The following is an 11827-nucleotide window of genomic DNA, read 5'->3' on the forward strand; positions in this document are numbered from 1 at the left end:
TTTTCCACTGGATTCAAGCTAGCCTGGCTGGTGATTACTGATTAGCCAGAAACCGGTCCCAGGGTGCTTGCTTCCAGTCCAGAGGAGACATGACGTGGCAGTTCGGGCTGGACTGTTCCCATGAAGCGCAGGGTCAGACTTATTTGCAATGGCCTTGTTTGAACTGGGGTGGTGGAGTGAGCTAAAGAATGATGACGGATTAAACCCAGGTCAGTTGACTGAGGGTGAGCCCTTGCAATGTTCAATACTCCGTCCCTCATCCCCTTTCGTTTTGCTTTGTTCGCCCTAAGTTGGCAGGGTATGCCACAAAGTGGGTCCTTTGCTCACTTTGCCACTGGATTTAAGCTAGCCTGGCTGATGACGGCTGATTAGCCGGAAACTGGTTCCAGGATGCTGTTTCTAGTCCAGGGAAGAAATTACTTGGCAGTTCGGGCTGGACTGTTCCCATGAGGCGCACGGTCAGACTGATTTGCATATAGACATGTCTGAACTGGGGTGGCGGAGTGAGCTAAAGAAAGATTATGGATTAAACCCAGATCAGTTGACTGTAGGGGAGTGCTTGCAATGTTCAACACTCCGTCCATCATCCCCGTTGGTTTTTTGCTTTGTTAGACCTAAGATGGCAAGTTTTGCCCAGACATGGGTCTCTTGCACACTTTGCCACTGGATTCAAGCAAGCCTGGCTGGTGATGGCTGATTAGCCATAAAACGGTCCCAGGATGCTTGTTTCCCGGGGGTGAGCGCTTGCAATATTCAACACTCCATCCAACATCCCCTTTGGCTTTGCTGTGCTCGACCTAAGATGGCAGGTTTTGCCAGACATGGGTCCCTTGCTCACTTTGCCACAGGATTCAAGCTAGCCTTTCTGATGACGGCTGATTAGCCGGAAACTGGTCCCATGATGCTTGTTTCCGGTCTTGGGAAGAAATGACTTTACAGTTCAGGCTGGATTGTTCCCATGAGACGCAGGGTCAGACTGATTTGTATATGGCCATGTCTGAACTAAGGTGACGAAGTGAGCTAAAGAATGATTATGGATTAAACCCAGATCAGTTGACTGGGGATGAGCGCTTGCAATGTTCAACGCTCCGTTCATCATCCCCTTTCGTTGTGCTTTGTTCACCGTAAGTTGGCAGGGTATGCCAGGAAGTAGGTCCCTTTCTCACTTTGCCACAGTATTCAAGCTAGCCTGGCTGATGACGGCTGATTAGCCGGAAACTGGTCTCAGGATGCTTGTTTCCGGTCCAGGGAAAAAATGGCTTGGCAGTTCGGGCTGGACTGTTTCATGAGGCGCAGGGTCAGACTGATTTGCATGTGGCCATGTCTGAACTGGGGTGGCGGAGTGAGCAGAAGAATGATTATGGATTAAACCCAGATCAGTTGACTTTGGATGAGTACAAGCAATGCTCAACACTCCGTCCATCATCCCCTCTGGTTTTGCTTTTTTCGCCCTAAATTGGCAGGGTATGCCATGAAGCGGTTCCATTGCTCGCTTTGCCACAGGGTTCAAGCTAGCCTGGCTGATGACGTCTGATTAGCTGGAAACTGGTACCAGGATGCTTGTTTCTGGTCCAGGGAAGAAATGGCTTGCCCTTTTGGGCTGGACTGTTCCCATGAGGTGCAGGGTCAGACTGATTTGCATATGGCCATGTCTGAACTGGTGTGGCGGAGTGAGTTAAAGAATGAATATAGATTAAACCCAGATCAGTTGCCTTGGGGTGAGCGCTTGCAATGTTCAACACTCCGTCCATCATCCCCTTTGGTTTTGCTTTGTTCGCCATAAGTCGACAGGGTATGCCCAGACGTGGGTCCCTTGAACACTTAGCAACTGGATTCAAGCTAGCCTGGCTGATGATGGCTGATTAGCTAGAAACGGGTCCCAGGATGCTTGTTTCCGCTCCAGGGAAGACAAAGCTTGGCAGTACGGGATGGACTGTTCCTTTGAGGCACACGGTCAGACTGGGGTGGCGGAGTGAGCTAAAGAATGATGATGGATTAAACCCAGATCAGTTGACTGGGGGTGAGTGCTTGCAATGTACAACACTCCATCCATCATGCCATTGTTTGCCCTAAGTTGGCATGGTATGCCCAGACGTAGGTCCCTTGCTCACTTCGTACTTGATTCAAGCTAGCCTGGCTGATGACGGCTGATTAGCCAGAAACCGGTCCCAGGATGCTTGTTTCCAGTCCAGGGAAGACATGGCTTGGCAGTTGGGCTGGACTGTTTCCATGAGGCACCGGGTCAGACTGATTTGCATATGGCCATGTCTGAACTGGAGTGACAGAGTGAGCTAACGATTGATGATGGATTAAACCCAGATCAGTTGACTGGGGGTGAGTGCTTGCAATGTTCAACACTCCGTCAATCTTCCCCTTTGGTTTTGCTTTGTTCACCCTAAGTACGCAGGGAATGCCCTAACATTGGTCCCTTGCACACTTTGCCACTAGATTCAAGCTCGCCTGGCAGATGACGGCTGATTAACCAGAAAACTGTCCCAGGATGATTGTTTCCGGTCCAGGGAAAACATGGCTTGGCAGTTCGGGATGGACTGTTCCTTTGAGGCACAGGGTCAGACTGGGGTGGCGGAGTGAGCTAAAGAATGATGATGGATTAAACCCGGATCAGTTGACTGGGGTGAACGCTTGCAATGTTCAACACTCCGTACATTATACCTTTTGGTTTTGATTTTTTCGCCCTAGGTTTGCCAGGGTATGCAAGGAAGTGGGTCCCTTGCTCGCTTTGCCACAGGATGCAAGCTAGCCTGGCTGAAGACGGCTGATTAGCCGGAAACTAGTCCCAAGGTGTTTGTTTTATTGTCCAGGGCAGAAATGTCTTGGCAGTTCGGGCTAGACTGTTCCCATGAGGCGCTGGGTCAGACTGATTTGCATATGGTCATGTCTGAACTGGGTTGGCAGAGTGAGCTAAAGAATGATTATGAATTAAACCCAGATCAGTTGACTGGGGGTGAGTGCTTGCAATGTTCAACACTCCGTCCATCAACCCCTTTGGTTTTACTTTGTTCGCCCTAAGTTGGCAGGGCATGCCCAGATATAAGTCCCTTGCTCACTTTGCCACTGGATTCAAGCAAGCCTGGCTGATAACGGCTGATTAGCTGGAAACAGGTCCCAGGATGCTTTTGTCCAGTTGAGGGAAGACATTGTTTGGCAGTTCGGGCTGGACTGTTGCCATGAGGCACAGGGTCAGACTGATTTGCTATTGGCCATGTCTGAACTGGGGTGGCAGAGTGAGCTAAAGAATGATGATGGATTAAACCCACATCAGTTGACTGGAGGTGAGCGCTTGCAATGTTCAGCACTCTGTTCATTATCCCCTTTGGTTTTGCTTTGTTCGCCCTAAGTTGGCAGGGTATTCCCAGATTTGGGTCCCTTGATCTCTTTGCCACTGGATTTAAGCTATCCTGCTGGTGATGGCTGATTACCCAGAAACCTTTCCCAGGATGCTTATTTCCGGTCCAGGGAAGGCATGTCTTGGCATTTCGAGCTTGACTGATCCCATGAGGCACAGGGTCAGACTGATTTGCTTATGGCATTTCTGAACTGGAGTGGTGAGTGAGATAAAGAATGATGATGGATTAAACCCAAATCAATTTACTGGGAGTGATTGCTAGCAATGTTCAACACTCTGTCCATCATTCCCTTTGTTTTTTCCTTGTTTGCACTAAGTTGGCAGGGTATGCCAAGACGTGGGTCCTGTGCTCACTAAGCCACTGGAGTCAAGCTATCCGGGCTGATGAAGGCTGATAGCCAGAAATAATTCCTAGGATGCTTGATTCCGATCCAGAGAAGACATGGCTTGGCAGTTCGGTCTGGACTGTTCCCATGAGGCACGTGGTCAAAACTGATTTGCATATGACCATGTCTGAACTGGGGTGGCTTGGTGAGCAAAATAACGATTGATTAAACCCAGATCTGTGACTGGGGGTGAATGTTTTGCCATTGTGCTACATTCCGTCCATCATCTTGTGTGTTTGGCTGTTCACCCTATGTAAGAAGGGTGTGCCCAGACGTGGGTCCCGTGCTCACTAAACCACTGGAGTCAAGCTATATTGGGTGATGAAGGCTGATAGCAAGAAACTGGTCCTAGGATGCTTGATTCGGGTCCAGAGAAGACATGGCTTGGCAGCTGGGTCTGGACTTTTCCCATGAGGCTAGGCATATGGCCTGGTCTGAACTGGGGTGGCTTGGTGAGCAAAATAACAATGGATTAAACCCAGATCTGTGACTGGGGGTGAATGTTTTGCCATTTTGCAACAATCCGTCCATCATCTTGTTTTTTGTCTGTGTGATGTTGCCATTAATTAGAGGGCAAAGTCTAAAATGATCCCTTTAGGGCACATATACCACTGTGAATGCCAACAAAGTAAGCAGCCATATAGTACATTGACTGCCCAGACCCTGGCTAGCATTCAACACTGCCCAACAGATATCTATTTTAGGAGGTCAATAGCCTCCTCACCAAGGGCATCTGGGGTGCAGGGACAGAGGTGACTGCAGCTGAGAAATGGCTCCCCTCATAAGGAACTGGTTGGGGAGCAGAAGGGAGGGCGGAGATGGTATGGGGTGGCTGTCAGGGATGGGGCTGCACCAGGTTGAGTGGGGCCTCCACCACCAAGGATGGGCCCATGGTCTCTGACTCGCTGGATGCAGTTGTGGTGTCTGGATTCTCTATGGCATTTCCCTTGCCCTCTTTGTCACTGTTTCTAACAGTATTAGTGTCCCAACCAGACTCACTTCGGTCAGCTGCTTCCTCAACATCCTGGGCTCTGTGTCCTCTGTTTGGCTGGGGGGATGCTGGAATAGAACAGTAGCTAGGTTAATGTTACCAGCATAGACTCAAGGAGGTACAGCTTTTTACATTTGGCACCATGTGATGTAAAGGTATCACACTACCTATTAGGGTTATCACAATTTCTACAGCACATGGATGCATGAATATGAGCTTGTCACATATCCACTCATGGAGGTATTGAAAACAGTTTTCTCCAATTGTTTGAGTCAACTTGTCTCTACATTTTCTCCACATTGAAGCCATGTCTGATCATAGCCTTTAAACTGTGTCAGTTTTCACAATCTACAGTGATAATGTGACTCCATGAAGCATGGCAATACTCAATGCAGTCCTACACATTCCAAACAAAGACCTGCTAAATGCACAATACTGCTGTGATATCCATTTTCATATGAACTGATGTGAGCCTGCTATCGTAATCTCACAGCCATATGTTGAGGATCAAGGTTTTTGTTTCATAGAAAGTTCCCAGTGTGAACTGTTGTCAATCAATCAATCAATCAATCAAACCATTTATATAGCGCACTACTCACCCGGAGGGTCTCAAGGTGCTAGGGGAGGGGGGGTCTGCTACTGCTCAAACAGCTAGGTCTTGAGCTGCTTCCTGAAGGCGTGGTGGTCCTGGGTCAGGCGGAGGTGGGTCGGGAGGGAGTTCCAAGTCTTGGCGGCCAGGTAGGAGAAGAACCTTCCCCCTCTGGTGGCTCTTCGGAAGCGGGGGACGGCGGCGAAGGCGTGGCCTGTCGATCGAAGCTGGCGTGTGGGAGCGTAGAAGTTGAGGCGGCTGTTGAGGTATCCTGGGCCTTCGTTGTGTAGGGCTTTGTGTGCGTGGGTGAGGAGACTGAAGGTGATTCTCTTGTTGACCAGGAGCCAGTGCAGGTCTCTCAGGTGTCCGGAGATGTGGCTGCAACGGGGGATGTCCAGGATGAGTCGTGCTGAGGCGTTCTGGATCCGCTGGAGTCTCCTCTGGAGTTCGGCGGTGGTACCGGCGTAGAGGGAGTTGCCGTAGTCCAGACGGCTGGTGACGAGGGCCTGGGTGACCGTCTTCCTGGTCTCGGTGGGGATCCACCGGATGATCTTACGTAGCATGCGTAGGATGTTGAAGCATGACGAGGAGACGGCGTTGATTTGTCTGGTCATGGAGAGGGAGGAGTCCAGGATGAAGCCCAGGTTGTGTGCGTGGTCTGTTGGTTTGGGTGCGCGGCCCAGGGCGGGGGGCCACCAGGAGTCGTCCCAGGTGGAGGGTGAAGATCCCAGGATGAGGACTTCCATCTTGTCCGAGTTCAGTTTCAGGCGGCTGTTCCTCATCCACTTGGCTACGTCTGTCATCCTTTCGTGTAGGTTGGCTCTGACGGCTGCGGGGTCGTTGGTGAGGGAGAGGATCAGCTGGGTGTCATCGGTGTAGGAGATGATGTTGAGGTTGTGTTGGCGTGCGATGGCTGCGAGGGGGCTCATGTAGACGTTGAAGAGGGTTGGGCTGAGCGAGGAGCCTTGAGGAATGCCGCAGATGACTTCGGTGGCTTCTGATCTGAACGGTGGGAGGCGGACTCTCTGTGTCCTTCCGGCGAGGAAGGAGATGATCCACTCCAGTGCCTTCTCCTGGATTCCGACGTTGCTGAGGCGCTGCACTAGGGTACGGTGGCAGACAGTGTCGAAAGCCGCGGAGAGGTCTGTCAAACGTTTGATCTTCATCATACGTTCACTGTCTATACACATAAATTATGATTAGAAAGTTGACCATAGTTATTTATGAAATGGCTCACAATAGAGTAACCTGGAAACAATGTGCCTTAACTTTTATTGACATGCATCTATTTCACCTGAAGGCATCTATGCAAATGCACATCCCACTTTAATTTTGAGTTGAATCCCCACCTATTTCCTAATTGTACTTTTTATAGATACTACAACAGGTAAGTGAGATGATATCAAGGAATTGTCTTGGTCATGTAGATTATGTCACACCTGTAGACAGTTGTAAAGAGATATCATAGCACCACTAATATGTCTCTTATACATATCCAAATTTGCTGTTTACCGTACACACTCACATGTGCGCATGACAATTCTGACTTTCAGTATGTGCTACTTGTCAGCAGGCAGTTACAGTTTTTCCCAACTTTGACATGTGTCTGTGGCATACATGTCTACTGACAAGTCACCTGCATGGAAAATCACTTTGCATGACAATACTGTCAGTCTTCAGACCATGTCTGTCTTAGACACTACATTATCTCTAGATGTTTGGTGAAGACTCATTCAAGTGGGTATGTGTGTCACACCCACCCATGTCCACACACCCGTTTGTGACAAAACGTGATATGTACCAATTCACAATTCACTGACGTCATTGATACCTTGACAACCTCCTTCCATTGATATGGCCACAGATGTCATACCATGTTGAGCCATAGATCATGTAGAATACTCCTGTGTTTATAGTGGTATGACACAGATGTGTAAGATAAGCATAGCAGCACTGCACATGAATTTACTCTCTTATGGGGATCAGCATTAGTCACAATACAGATTGACATGTTTGCAGGGGCCTGTGACAATAAAAAGTTGGTTAGGTGCTGACCTAATTGTTCAGCCCATTACTTGACCCATCCTCACTGCAGCTGGGACCTAAACTGTCCATTAAGCTCAGAGTACGGCATCACCAGGATGCTAGCCATGAGGGGTGTCAGGGTCTGGCATGCAACCCTACGACATGGGGAGGACTTACCCCAGCTGGACATGGGAGATGTTTCGGCTCCAGCATCTGAGGTTCTCTCACCTCTCCCGTCAGTGGAAGCTGTGCTGACCAAAGACTTCCAGATACTGCAAGTTCAGGGCAATTGCTTTCTAAAGCCTTTGCCTACGATGATCATTTATCTGGATCAATGCAATAGATAAGGAAACCTGGTGCACATGCAAGACAGAAATCATAGATCAAGAAGTTGGGGACAACTTACATGTACAAGTAGTACTTTACTAGACCTTGTATGTTTGGATTACTTTGATGGACGTGAACTCTGACACAAAAATACCCTAGCACATCTAACTTAGTTAACTTTTGTCAAGGCCCATGCCAGCTTAACTACCAAAGAAAGGGCAGGACTACCACCCATGGTCTGGGGATTGAGTCAAGAGGTTACCCTACACAACTTTGGAAATACATTACAGGTTAGGTATGTTTGCATGACTGTTCAGAGAGTTCAACAGGACAGAAGTCTGACACTGTACAAGTAGTCCACAACATCTGTTTTTTTTAAACAGATTGTATTATCTTTTACACAATTCTCACAGCACACAAAATCTCCGTTGTAAGTAAGGCAATTGACAAAAATATCTAACTACCCAAGTGAAATGTGACCATATGCTGCTGCTCGCATTACAATTACCTCTAATATTGCTGTACAGTTCCATGCCTGGTCTGCTTTCGTATCCCCTTCTCCCCTTCTCCCCTCCCCCAACCCTCAAACTCAAACTTAAACATCTCCTTAATTTCCTCCCTCCACCCCTGGCACTGCTGTCCCCTATAACTACAGAATGTTATCCTGTGGTCCCTCCGCGCCTCACACGTCACATGGTGTGCATCACTATTCTCTGGTCGCTCTGAAGCTGCCCAGATCCTCCTCAGTGCCTGGGGCCCTACTGATTCTCATCACCTGGCACCTCCTATCCCCTTTCCCCCTGTCCACAACATGTCTGTTAACTCAACTATGATGCATCCCAATATCTTTGAACAACATGGAAGCTCTGGCATGTGCTGCATATTGTACTCGCAATGAGAAACATGTTGTCCAGGTGTAATACAGATCTGACTCATTGAGTGTGTGACTGATGTCCTAGCAGCTAAGGTAACCCTTTTAGGTTTGTAAGTCACTGTGACAAGGATGAGTTTAACATACCATTGACATATAGTGTAAAACGGCCATGCAACACATGTGGATGCTATAATGGGTGTTACTGTTGTACTTATTGACTATTTTTACAGTACATGATACAAGAGTGCAGTTTCTCCGCCCAATGTCTGCAATAATCCTGGGCCTGTTAACCCACAATGGTAGTAGTGAGGGGCTTGTCCTAAGGCTGTGAAACAGAATTGATATAGTGATTAGAGTCAATTTGCCTCAGCTCTGTGGCTCCAGTCAGGAATTATGTTGTTCGTGGTTTATCTGCAATGTGAATCTGTAGATGGCCTGGAAGAGGACAGTGTGCTGTAGGATGAATTAATATACATGTTTGCTACATCTTCGGTAAGAGTGGGTAGGTGTCATTGGCAGGTTTGACTGTTTGCAATGTAGGTTCAGCAATCACCCATTAACTTCCTAAGTGCAAGTAGAAAATGATTTATAGAACGTCTAATGACCCTGCAAAACAGGACAACAATGTTGTCTTGATTGCAGACAATATTTGAGATGAAACATAACTCCCAGTGTGCGTGTTTGTGCGGACTGTTATATGCTGGAAGATGTGGAGGAGCAAACACATACATGCATCATCTACTGATCCCCGCCCCTTTTCACAGTACTGTAATGCATAGCAACATGAACACTTACTGGCAAATGTAACATAATTCCTGTGTGTTGGCCTATTTAGTCCACATTCCAATATGCATGCAGTTAAATGTCCATGGCACAGTGATCGGATATGCTAGTACTCAAAATTCTATTTTGGATAGTGTTGGCAGCCAATGTACAGGGTATCATATACCAACACATCTCTGACAATACAAAAGTGATGAAAATGCCTGACAATGTGTAAGTGCTTTCAATCTGGGACTCATAGGTAAATTGTCAGACATTGAAAAGTCAAGATTGTGACATTGGTATCCTTCATAAATCATGCTGAGCTTACCTGCTCCTCTAGTGATCCATAAAGCTGGCCATACAGGCTAAGGGCCTTTCCAACTAGAATCTCTGTGTACCTTTTTGACCTGGCATGTTTGCTCTCAGAGGTGGTACATAGAACCTGACAGAGAGGAGGTGTTAATGGCAGCAGTGTCTATAGGCAAGTGAGGGTATTTTTCAAACTGCGGCTCACTTCTCCGGTGCAAAACGCGAATGTGAGTATAGACGCACACAGCCATTGAATGATCTCAATCACATTCACCAATGTTGGCCTATGGGAGAGACCGCTGTGCAGGTAAAGTCCAACATTCGGTCCCCAACAGCTGGGAGTAGAAGTCTCTATTTGTCCTGTGTATGAGCTCAGGTATCTGCCATGTTAGTGGTAGAGTAAAATGTGTTACAAATTGCATATTAGCACTTTCTGAGTGTCTATTTGACAGTTTATAAAGCACGAACACCACAGCATATGAATGGGACCCTGATACTTTAAACACTCCTAACCCATTTCATGTACTGTACAAAACTATATCTATGCATTGTATTGATCAACACATATCTGCAATGAGATCAGCGACATATGTAATGTGGTACCCGCTTATACATGTCTGTAATGCCTCAAAGTAGTGCTGTTTCTCCACTTTTACATGATGTTGTGCATAACCAAGTTACAGGTCTGTGATTGTGATTTTGTGATGGAGTGGTGGATGGCTCAGGCTGTTCAGTCATGAACTCACAGGTTTAGTCCTTCTTGATGCTAAAACTTTCCGGGCACATGACTTTGCCCTTACAGGCTAGTTACATGTGAACTGCAAACTGAGTGCTCTAATAATGTTCCATGTACTTCTCACCCTGGAAGAGAATGGGGACTGCTTCCTCAACTGTTCCACCCATTTCCTGACCTACAGACTATGCAGGACTGGCACATTATCCAGAAATACTGATTCAATCAATAGACTATATGGGATCTGACCCATCATTTGGAGCTGGACCTCCTGCCTGAACTTAACAGTACACAGAGTATCACTACAATTGTTAAAGTAATGTCAGTTATGTATTTTTTGGGACACTGGCTCATTTCAATTCACTGTTGTTACTTGTTACTCCTCGATCTCAGCAAGGGTCCCAGGAGGTAGCGCACATTTGTGCCTTGGGTCCTCTCCATCACAGATTACAAGAAAGGGGGGTCATTTTCCTCCAGATTACGGGGGAGAGGGTCAGTCAGACATCCGTGAGGTCTGGCGACTCTGAGACAGGGAAAGGCAGGACCCGGGCCTACCCGCCGCGGCCCTCAGGGGCCTGAGTCTAGGTCTGCCTCTCAGCCCCTTCCTGATGGGCCTTTCCTCCAAGCCTGCATGCCCAGGGAGCAGACAGGAACATGAAGCTGGCATTCCCTATGCAGGGCGGCCTGCCAGGTGAGACCTTGGCTGTACTCTAATCAATTGGGCACTCTCTGTCAATTTAGGGATGGACTGCTTGGCCAGCCTCGGATGTTGTTTCAAGCAAGGAGCTTTCCACCTGCATGGACCATCTGACTCGAGGGCTTGCCGCCTGGCAGGAGGCCCTTCACCCTACCCAGCAGAGCGAAGGCGCAGAAGAGGTTGGGTGGCACCAGGCCCTTGGATGCTGCTGCCCAGCAGGTCGGTAGGCCCCACGTACCACGCCATCACCCCTCTCCGCACAGCGCATTTCCGGTGCAGTCTGACTCCCGGAGAGGAAGCCTTGAACATGGCGCCCAGGCCATCCCACCGCGTGGGCAGTCGGCTATCCTGCACCCACAGGTGGGCGAACATTTTCGAAAAGTTGCTTGTGACTCTTAGCGGTGGCTCACTTGGCTCGCGCTTTGATGACGAACTAAGCTAGTTGCCAGAAATAGTGTGAATTTAAGGACACATAGATCATCAACACTTCGAAAGCACCTTGCAGCCCCGGGTTCCTCCAGGGGCTATGCCTACCTGAGGGTTGCTCGAACTTCAAACGCCCTAGGGATTCCCCAGGATGCAGCTGGGGCCATCGCAGGGTTAGCTCCATTTCCCTTTGTCCCCTCACAAGGTCAAACCCCTGATCACCCGTGGGAGGGTCCCTCACCGGGTCCTGCCACGGATGTACACTGCCGGCATCCCTAGCCCTGTTTTCCGCCTCGAGGGGGAGGGCCAGTGACCATTCTGCCCCGTGCCTGTCTCAG

At 48.5% G+C, this 11827-nt stretch overlaps 1 pseudogene; it reads left to right on the forward strand.

The window, feature by feature from the left end:
* Positions 1-11453: 11453 nt before the first annotated feature.
* LOC147709705 (5.8S ribosomal RNA) lies at positions 11454-11607 on the forward strand (annotated as a pseudogene).
* The last annotated feature ends 220 nt before the right edge of the window (positions 11608-11827 follow it).

This window comes from Lissotriton vulgaris, chromosome 6 (assembly GCF_964263255.1).
Source record: "Lissotriton vulgaris chromosome 6, aLisVul1.2, whole genome shotgun sequence".
Taxonomy (NCBI): Eukaryota; Metazoa; Chordata; class Amphibia; order Caudata; family Salamandridae; genus Lissotriton; species Lissotriton vulgaris.